Source organism: Castanea sativa, chromosome 2, assembly GCF_040712315.1.
Source record: "Castanea sativa cultivar Marrone di Chiusa Pesio chromosome 2, ASM4071231v1".
In the NCBI taxonomy this organism is placed as follows: Eukaryota; Viridiplantae; Streptophyta; class Magnoliopsida; order Fagales; family Fagaceae; genus Castanea; species Castanea sativa.
This window is the reverse complement of record NC_134014.1, coordinates 12988747-12998640: the sequence shown is the minus strand read 5'-3', so window position 1 is coordinate 12998640 and position 9894 is coordinate 12988747. Positions and strand designations below refer to the sequence as shown.

Below are 9894 nucleotides of genomic sequence, written 5' to 3'. Positions count from 1 at the left end.
AATTCAAGGTATATCAAGTTATTCTTATGTTGTTCTCAACTTCATTTTTTATAGAAATTTCCAAAACTTTATCTTTGATTCTTAGTAAATAAAGTTTAGTGAATATATAGAATGGTCATTAACAAAGATTATTTAAAATCTTTTATCACCTCTAGTCATTGTGTGTTTTAAATCATTAAAATCACTATGTACCAAAATAAGGAGTTTGGCTTCTCTTGTTATAGATTTACAAGATTTTTTTGTTCAAATTCACAAAAACATATCCACCTTCTCAAAACGACACATATAGCCAATAAAAAATATTTATATATATTTTCAATATCACTCTTGCACTTGGTGGATAAAAATAATATTTATTACCACTAAATCATATCCACTAGTCCAAAAAACTAGTTGGATCATTTTTTTTATATATAAAGAAACTTTTAATTATTCATAATTTTTCATTTCATATATATGTGTCAAGATATGTAAAAAAGATAGCACATGTACATAGAGCCAATAGCCTCTGGCTAATAAAAACCACTCTTAGAAACGTCCATAATTTCACAAGAATAAGACACTTAATCTTTTGTAAAATTTGATATCATTATGCCACAATTATATAATACAAATGTTTAATCATACACAATTTCTTTTTTCACATGACCATAAATGATTACTTGAATACTTTGGCAAGGAAGATAATATTTAATTAAATTATAGTATCATTGTTTCTTCATTATACAAAAGGAGTACCAAGTTGATACGGCATTATTGATTTCACTTAACAATAGGAATGCCTTCACCATAAGTCTACACCATTTTTTTCTTTCACAATTATGCCAAAAAATAATTTTTTTTATCTCATTTCTCATAAAAATTATTACTAACTATTTTTTATGAATTCTAAAAAACATTTCTCAAAACACATACGTTTTTCTTCAATCTCATGTTCCTCAGACTTCAATAGACATAAAACAATTTCATTAAACATGATAAACATATAGTATCACACAAATTGCAAATGCAATAAGTTGATATCCATATTTGAAGACAAGGTTACATAATATTATTCACATATTGACTTAGATTAAAGAATCAAAATCACATTTGGATGGATGTCATTTATTTTTTCTTTTAAAATATTAGTCCACCAAATTGTTTAGATAAACCAGATAGCAAAATAAACTCGACAAAAGATATAAGTAATTATTTCTAAGAATATAACTACTAGCATTTTTTCTTTATAAACTTAATATCATATCACAACATGAAATCTGATGATCAATAACTTGTTTATCCATTTTGAAGCATGAAAATCAACCTTTAAGATTGTTGGAAAAATAATAATGAATAAACAAGTTTGATACAACAAAAAATATCCCAAATAATTAGCAAAAATGTAAATAAGCAATAATAATATAAATTTAAGTAAATTTAGGAAAGATCTCACAGTGCTATAGAATCACGCAAAGAGTGTTGTCCTTAAAGGTTGATTCATGCCACCCAAAGTAAAACTTGGTGTGATTGACTTTCTTGGCCAAACAACCTCCCAGGATTAAACTATAGCATTGATCTTTGTGATGTACGCACTTCCACTCAAAAAATGTTTAAGAACAACCTTCCATTGCCTCTCCTCAAAAATAAAATAAAATAAAAAAAAAAAAAAAGTATTCTTGTAGAAAAATATGTGGGAGAGAAAGATAGTAGAGTTGTGTACATCTAAAATATAGAGTAAAAAAAACCTCTTTCAAAAAGGTGTTATGATGAGTATTATATAGGCTACTTATGAAGATAATAGTCTATAGTTTTTGATTACTAATAACCCTTAAAAGCCTAACAGCTATATTATTAATTATTGCCTAACAGCTATTTTTCTCATAATTGCCCAACGGCTATTTTTCTCATAATTATCCAACGGCTATTTTATTCATAAATTTCCAACGGCTAGAAAATAAATAAGAATAAAAGTGTTTGGAACACATACCTATACCAACAAAATCCAACCACCCCCAAACTTTAGGGGCATAATTTTTAATTTACCAATATATATACACAGATGTGTACAGATGTGTGACAAAATGTGAGCAATTAATTATCACTGCCCAAAAATAAAATTGTTTTCTATTGCCTTAAAACAACACATGGAAGTTGATTGTTTCTAACGTTTGCTTCACATAAAAATTAAGGTCATATTTGGTAACTATTTTTGTTTTCTTGTTTTTAAGGGAAAAAGATAAAAAAAAAAATTTTTTTTTTTCAAAATGAAAAACTGGTTTGGTTAGTTGAAAGAAAGATTACTCATATTCGAATAAACCATTTATAAAGCAGCAGAGAAAACAATATATGTACCAAGTTCAACATCAACCTTAAATTTATCTCTCTCTTTTCTTTTTTTCTTTTCTTTTTTCTGGTCATGATTTGTCATTCTTGTTCAGCATTAACTTCATTTCTTTTTTGTCTTCAACAATGCAGAATGAAGCACCCACTGGGATCGCTTATAACTCACAATATCAATCAGTGGCTGCATTTGTTTCCGCAGACCAAATTGCATTTTGCCTTTGCGCATTGTACAATACACATAACACTCTCTTTGTATTACAATTACTATTATCTGCTTAAATAAATAAATCCGCAATCTCTTAATAAGCTTAATTTTGTAAGAGAATTTGTAATTTAGTATGATATCAGCGTAAGAAGTTTAATCTCTTGTCACCACCTCACCTTCCATTTAAATTTTCACATATTCATATTGGGCCTCTACACAATAGTAGCTCAAGTGTGGCCCACACATGAAGGGAGAGTGTTAAATTAAATGAATAAATTCATCATTTTTTAACAAGCTTATAAGTGGCTTCAAAAAAAAAAAAAACAAGCTTATAAGTTTTTTAGAGAATTGGTAATTTAACAACTATGATAATTGTCTCATCCAAAGTTTAATGGACTTCATCTTTGACTGAGGTAGATTGGTCTTCCATGTAATTATTTAAATTCGCTTTCATTTTGTTCTTTGTATTTTAAAAGTTTTGCCATGCACCTAGATGCCATGTTTATGGGAATCAATTTTATGATTAAGATTTTATTTATTTTTATCTAATAGTGTACATGAGCCCACGGTATCTAAATAAGATACTAGATAAATTTTTAGATTAGTAATATTTATTCTATGGAATAAATCCATCTATTTTTTTCCTAGCACCTAGATCATCCATATCAAATGTAGTAATAATTGGTACAACTTTGGATGCAGAGCTGTGAGGTCCTTGTAATTGGAGACAAGAGGGTGAAGATTCGTGGACCTAACGGCTTGAAACAGGGTAAGTGAAATGACTATATATAGTGGGTTTGTATTTATCAAAGGATAGGTCTATGGTGTTGGTGGTGTGTAGTGTCAAGTGTGTAACTCATCAGGACCTCATTGCAAGAGTGATTTTTGCAAAGACATACCTCTCAAAGACCATTAATGTACCACATGGCTGGACCAACTGGAGTAATGAACTAAAGAGGGTAGCACTGAGTAAGAAAGCTCAAGCTCTACTTGCCCCTATGGGTTCTTCAATTAATCATACTTTATTTATAAACCAGCACATAGGGTGTTAACCAAATAATAATAATACATAGATGGTGTGGTCCAAGGTAACACAATTTCAAAGGCTAATCTTCTTATTTGTTTCTGTGCTACAAACACTTTTTTTTTTTGGAGGGTTCTAACATTGAAAATAATGTAAATTGAACAGGAATCTATACTACGTGGAATTCAAGTGCCATGGACCAGGATCCAAGTCAAAAGAGCGAGCTCCTTGGTCAAGAAAACTGACTTTGAGCAAGAAGTTGCACCCTCTGTATCCGTAGATTACATTGATGGCACCAAATGGATGCCAGTGTGTTGGGCAATGAAGTTGGTCATAAGCAACTAGCAAGTAGAAGAACTGTTGGGGCTATGCTTTACAAATGACATGCATGCATGCATGCAGCACATGCGGCGACCCTGCAAGTCTCATGACGACTTTATATATGATTCATATCATGTATTACGCACTCTAGTGTTCTCAATCAATGTTTCAAATCACACTTTTGGCCTATAATTTTAGGCTAATTAGGTGAATTTAGGTGGCACAGTTTTGTTACCATTATTGTATGGATATTACGAATGCACAATGCGAGTGCAGTGCAATCATATGTTAATGTTACTTTTGAAATTAATTTAGAACTCTAATCAAATTGATATTTGTTTCTTGTTTTATTACTACTTCATTTGAAATCTTAACCTTTTTCAATGTTACATATACCAGAAAGTGCCGCGACGATTGTTAGTTTGTCTAAACAAAACTTACTTTTACTTTAATTATATGATTATATGGAACTGATAGAATTATAATTTTGCATGGAAGAAGTGAAAAAAACTATTTAAAAAGCTCTTGCTCTTCTGTTTATTCCATTTGTTTTAACTAATATCCATGCATATGAGCATAGTATTACATTACATTACACGCTATATATTTTAACTTTTGGTTTAAAATCCACCACCAATGCCCCCTCCAGCACCACCACCAAAGCCACCACCAACACCACCACCGGCACCTGCACCTCCACCTGCACCACCTCCACCACCAAACCCTCCTCCAGCACCACCACCAGCTCCCCCACCCACACCTCCACCACCACCACCACCTACACCCCCACCAACACCACCACCTGACCCACCTCCAATTCCTACACCACCTCCTTTTCCACCCCCAATACCTCCACCTGCACCACCACCCGCACCACCTCCACCTCCAATGCCACCACCTGCACCTCCACCAACTCCACCACCAGACCCACCTCCAATTCCTACCCACCACCTTTTCCTCCCCCAATGCCACCACCTGCACCCCCACCAACACCACCTCCACCTCCAACGCCACCACCTCACCTCCACCAACTCCACCACCAGACCCACCTCCAACTCCTACACCACCACCTTTTCCTCCCCCAATGCCACCACCAGCACCACCTCGACCTCCGATGCCACCACCAGCACCCCCACCAACACCACCACCATGGCCAACACCACCTCCAACTCCTACACCAGCACCTTTTCCTCCCCCAATGCCACCACCTGCACCCCCACCAGCACCACCTCCACCTCCAATGCCACCACCTGCACCCCCACCAACACCACCACCATGGCCAACACCACCTCCAATTCCAGCACCACCACCATGGCCAGCACCACCTCCACCACCAAACCCTCCTCCAGCGCCACCTCCAACTCCTCCTCCTGCACCACCACCCTTTCCAAATCCTCCACCAACACCTCCTCCACCACCAACACCACCACCTCCTCCACCACCCAAGCCACCTCCTATGCCATCAGAAAATGTGTCTTTTTCAATTTTTCTACATTCTGTTGTCCCTGCAGCTATCACTAACAACACCAACATCACACCAAACACACCACAGTACTTAGAAAACTTTCCCATCTTCTATTTTAGAATAAAAGGATACAAATACCAGTACAAGAAAAAGGAGGTTTGCTAATTGTTAATATTAGCAATGAGTAGCAGTAGCTTTTATAGTGCCAAGTACGGAGGACAACATTAATGCATGTAGTTGAAGCGTTCTCAGTTTTCTTCACTTTTCTGTACATTTGATTGTGGCCAACTAAGCCATGCTTAATGAAATGGCGCAATATTCAACTGGTTTTGAAAATTGATCAGTGGCCGGTGAAATCATTAATATTGTAGTAGCCTAGCCTCATCTGCCAACCACTTCTAAATCGTACGTACAGACTCCCACCGTCAGTGACCCAACTGACTGACTCTAATCAGTGGACTTAAGCCCAAATTTCTATTCAAGCCCAAGCTTTGGCGGACACCAGCCCATTTTAAAACTCTTCGAATTCGAAAAACCCATTCCAACGTTCCTAAAGCCTGTTTTTGTTCTTAAACAAATGCAATTAATTTTGGAGTAATTCTAATACCATGTGAAAAGTCACAACTTTTACCATTATTATACTACGTGATTGATAATGATTGGTTGTTTATCAATTTCATATAGATCAATTTTTTTTTTTTTACCACTTTTATGTTTTGTTTGGATGGAAGGAGAAATAGTAGAAGTAGAGCGGAGTAAAGTAAAGTTGGCTAAAAATAAGCTAATTTTGTGCTAAATTTACTCTACTCTACTCTATTTTCCCTCACTCTCCCTCAGTCCAAATGGACCATTAGTCTATCAAGTAGTTGTGGCAAGAGTTTTGTGGTATTAGATTTTTTGTAATTTTATACTCTGCTATCAACGCCTGAGACTACGTATTTGTTTGGATTGGGAGTTTGTGTTCACGTTTGGGAAATTTCATGTTTTAGCTCTTTTTTTTTTTTTTTTTTCCTGCGGCAGCTTTTCAACTTTTAAGGGGATAGAAGTTATTGTTTACCCACTGACGATACTGTTCACGACACTATTTACATACTGTTTACGTACTTTTTTATTAAAAATGAGTCATGCCGCACTATTCACACATTTAAAAATTATTTTGCTACAGTGTTTTCAGTTTTCAGTAATAAGTTCTATCCAAACGGACCCTACGTGTCATGTGACATGAGAATGCCCATTTGCTAGAAATGTTTAGACAATGGCCAGAGGAAGAATACAGTAGTGCTCCAATGCTGCATCAGATTTCTTTCTTACTGTTTCGCTGTATGGTGAATAAGTTGGAACATAGGAACTAGAGACCCGGGCAGTGGTTGTTTAGGCTTTATGGAATGCACGCAACAAGTTCTATTTCGGAAAAATCCAATTAAAATCAAAGACCACTTTTGATGGAGCTACGGGCTTCTTGACAGAATACCCAACAACTCACTGCAGCACAAAGGACTTCTTAATTTCCTTGTTCTGGTTTGTCATTGTATGCAGATCGGTTAGGCACCTGGGTTAGCCTTGAGGTTCTTTTTGTTTTGTCTCTCTAGGCCTAATGTTTGTATGCCTCAGACTTCAGGTACAACAATAAACCTAAATTGTGACAAAACTAAACTTCAATTACAACAATAGCCAGACTTTATTTACAAAACTTCGGAGTCACTTACAAATCCTCAATAGACTAATGAGGATTAGTCACATAATTTTGTAGTCAATGCCGTAACTTGTATATATAGTAGATCCATTTATAATAAAATAACTAAATTTTATACTAGCTGTCAACCTACATTTTTTCCCTCTTTTCGAGCTTTAAACTGATCACTATAAACAAAAATGTATGACACTAAGCACAAAAACAAGTGGATTTTTTTTTTTTTTTGGGATAATAAAGAGAGTTAGGAGGACTAAGCCTCTGATAATAGATGCTGAAATTGTCATAAAGCAATAACATGGCCATAGGTGGGATCCGGATCCTCTCCATTTCCTTTTGAAATGGAGTGTCCATTTCACGGTGGAGATTAATTTGAAATACATCTAGGGTCTAAGATGTGCCATGTCAATAAAATGTTAAAACTTTAACTCAAGTAATTCAAACTCTGGTTATACCAAGGTTAACTCAGATCAGAGACCTTTCAAAAAAAAAAAAAAAAAAAACTCAGATCAGAGACAGAGATAATCGATCGGCGGGAATTGAACCCAGAAACCTTGAAACTCAAAAATCACGAAATCACGAAAAAGAAGAAATCTTGAAACCCAAAATTTTTTTTTTTTTTTTTGAAAGGTCTCTGATCTGAGTTAACCTTGGGTGACGATGAGGACCCAGACCGAGCTGTGGGTGCGGGTTGGAGTGCGAGAACCGGTCGAACCTTGGAGAAGAGAGTGAGAAAGAGAGTTTGAAATATTCAGATGAGTTTGGTGAGAGAGCCTCTAGTTTAAGCGTTTAACCATAGTTAAGTGTGGTTTGGTTAAGTTATGACGTGGCACGTTTTTTAACGTCGATCTTGCTTCAAAATGATCCTGTCCGTGAACTGGACTCTCTCCATTTCAAGGGGAAATGGAGAGGATCCAGATCCCAATAGGTGAATTATCCTAAACAACAAAATCATGTGCGAAGTCTGGTCCTTTCCTGGCAAGCTAACACAAGTGGAGTTAGGATATATAAACCTTGATTCTGTGATTTGATATCTCGAGTAGCTTATAAGTTCGTGCATACACGTGTCTGTGTTTGACTACAATGACCTCTTCTATTCTATGTTTATGGGGTTTGTTCTCTGAGTAGTTTTTAGTATTTGCTTTGCCTCATATAATCATATGTTCATTTTTATGCATACTGTGAAAATTGAGTTCTATTGGGCAGATGACACTTGGCAGAGTTCAACCCAGCCTAGTTTCAGTATCATTTGCTGAGCGTTAGAATTTGAAGACACAACCCGGGTGGCGTGGACCTGTGAGTTTGCTCAGGAAGTTTGGGCAGGAACCAAGGAAATGATGAACCTCCCAGAGGAAATTTTAAAATTCTAAGATAGATATTTGTTGCTTGTTTTATTGCTAAATTGAAAGTTTAACTTTTTCAATGGTAGTTAGAGAATACGAATTATATGTACCATTTTTTGTATTCTACTTTATATTTCATTAATCACAATTTGTCATGTGTTTTATTTTATTTTTTTTCTATTTTAAAGTTTGACTATTTTATATGGAAAGTTAAATAAATATATGACAAATTGTGATTAATATAACATAAATTGGAACACAAAAAACGATAAAGATAATTTCTATTCATAATTCGGTATATATATTGATAGGGAACTGATTTAGCCTATCTTTGTCTCGTCCATACAGGTCATCCATGACCCACCTACCACTGTAAACACCCTCAGAAACTTGCCTACAATTACCTCGTCCAAGGAAGAAGAGTTCTGGACGAGGTAAGCACCACCAGAGTGATGCACTCGTCCAGAGTGCCGACAGTCTCATCTTGAAGGAATTTTCCAGTTAGACGAAACAGCCCCTGCGCGTGTGCCAAAGCACACCCAACTGAGGAACTCCAGGACGAGGATATCACACTTAGGAAAATCTCCGAATAAGATGTGATAATCCATTATCCCACGCATAACCGCCAGGTATCCGTTATGAAGCAAGAGCATAACTTCCAAACGGTTATGCAAGTTACGTTTGATTTCTACCTCTCCTCGAATCCAGGAGAAGTTCCAATTTTGATAACCGCCTATAAGAACACTATATAAAGGCCATTTCAGACAAGGCCAAGGTATGTTCATTTTTACTCCAAAAAATTTGGAACTCAGATAACATAGAGAGAAAAACTAACTTTGCCATCGGAGGGTTTTTGGCCGGCAGCTCCGGTCGCCTTTGATTCGCTTTTCTTTCTTTTTCAGGCCGCAGAGAGAACCAGTAGTCCTTTGAAGTCCGAAACATCCAGCCCACTGATCTTTGCATCATCAGTTGGCGCCGTCTGTGGGAAAAACACTACTCAGTCCTTTTCGGTTCAAGCGTGTTTTGTTGTAAAAAGTTGTTCTATCCCAGACAAAAGGCTGAATGGTTCGAACAAGATCAAGGGCTACCAGCCCAGGCCACCAGGAGAGTAGTGATGCATCCAGCAATCCCCTTCGCGATCGCAGATCAGCACCTGTAATGCAACCGCCTTCTATTCAAGACATACAATCCATGGCTGCCGCTATGCGGCGTAATCGACACGTCGGAACGGGAGTTGAATAGGGAGATCAACCTCAGGAGGCGGCGTCAAGAAGGGCACACGGAGGGAAGGGCCCCAAGTCAATGGAGGAGGGAAAATGTAGAGTCCGGAGATCAAACAAGGGGTACCGCTTCAAGAAGGGTGCCGCACTTGGAGAAAGAGATGGACCAGATGAGAAAGGCCATGGATGAAATTAGGGAAAACATGAGGAGAGCGAACCCAGTGGATGATATGGTTCACCGAACGGACTCCCCCTTCACAGCCTCCATCAACAGTCACCCTTTACCCCCGAAATTCAAAAT

General features: G+C 36.8%; 1 pseudogene; it reads right to left on the bottom strand.

Annotated features, from left to right (window-relative positions):
• Nucleotides 1-4386: 4386 nt before the first annotated feature.
• On the bottom strand, nt 4387-5521 carry LOC142626022 (uncharacterized; annotated as a pseudogene).
• Between the last annotated feature and the right edge of the window lie 4373 nt (nt 5522-9894).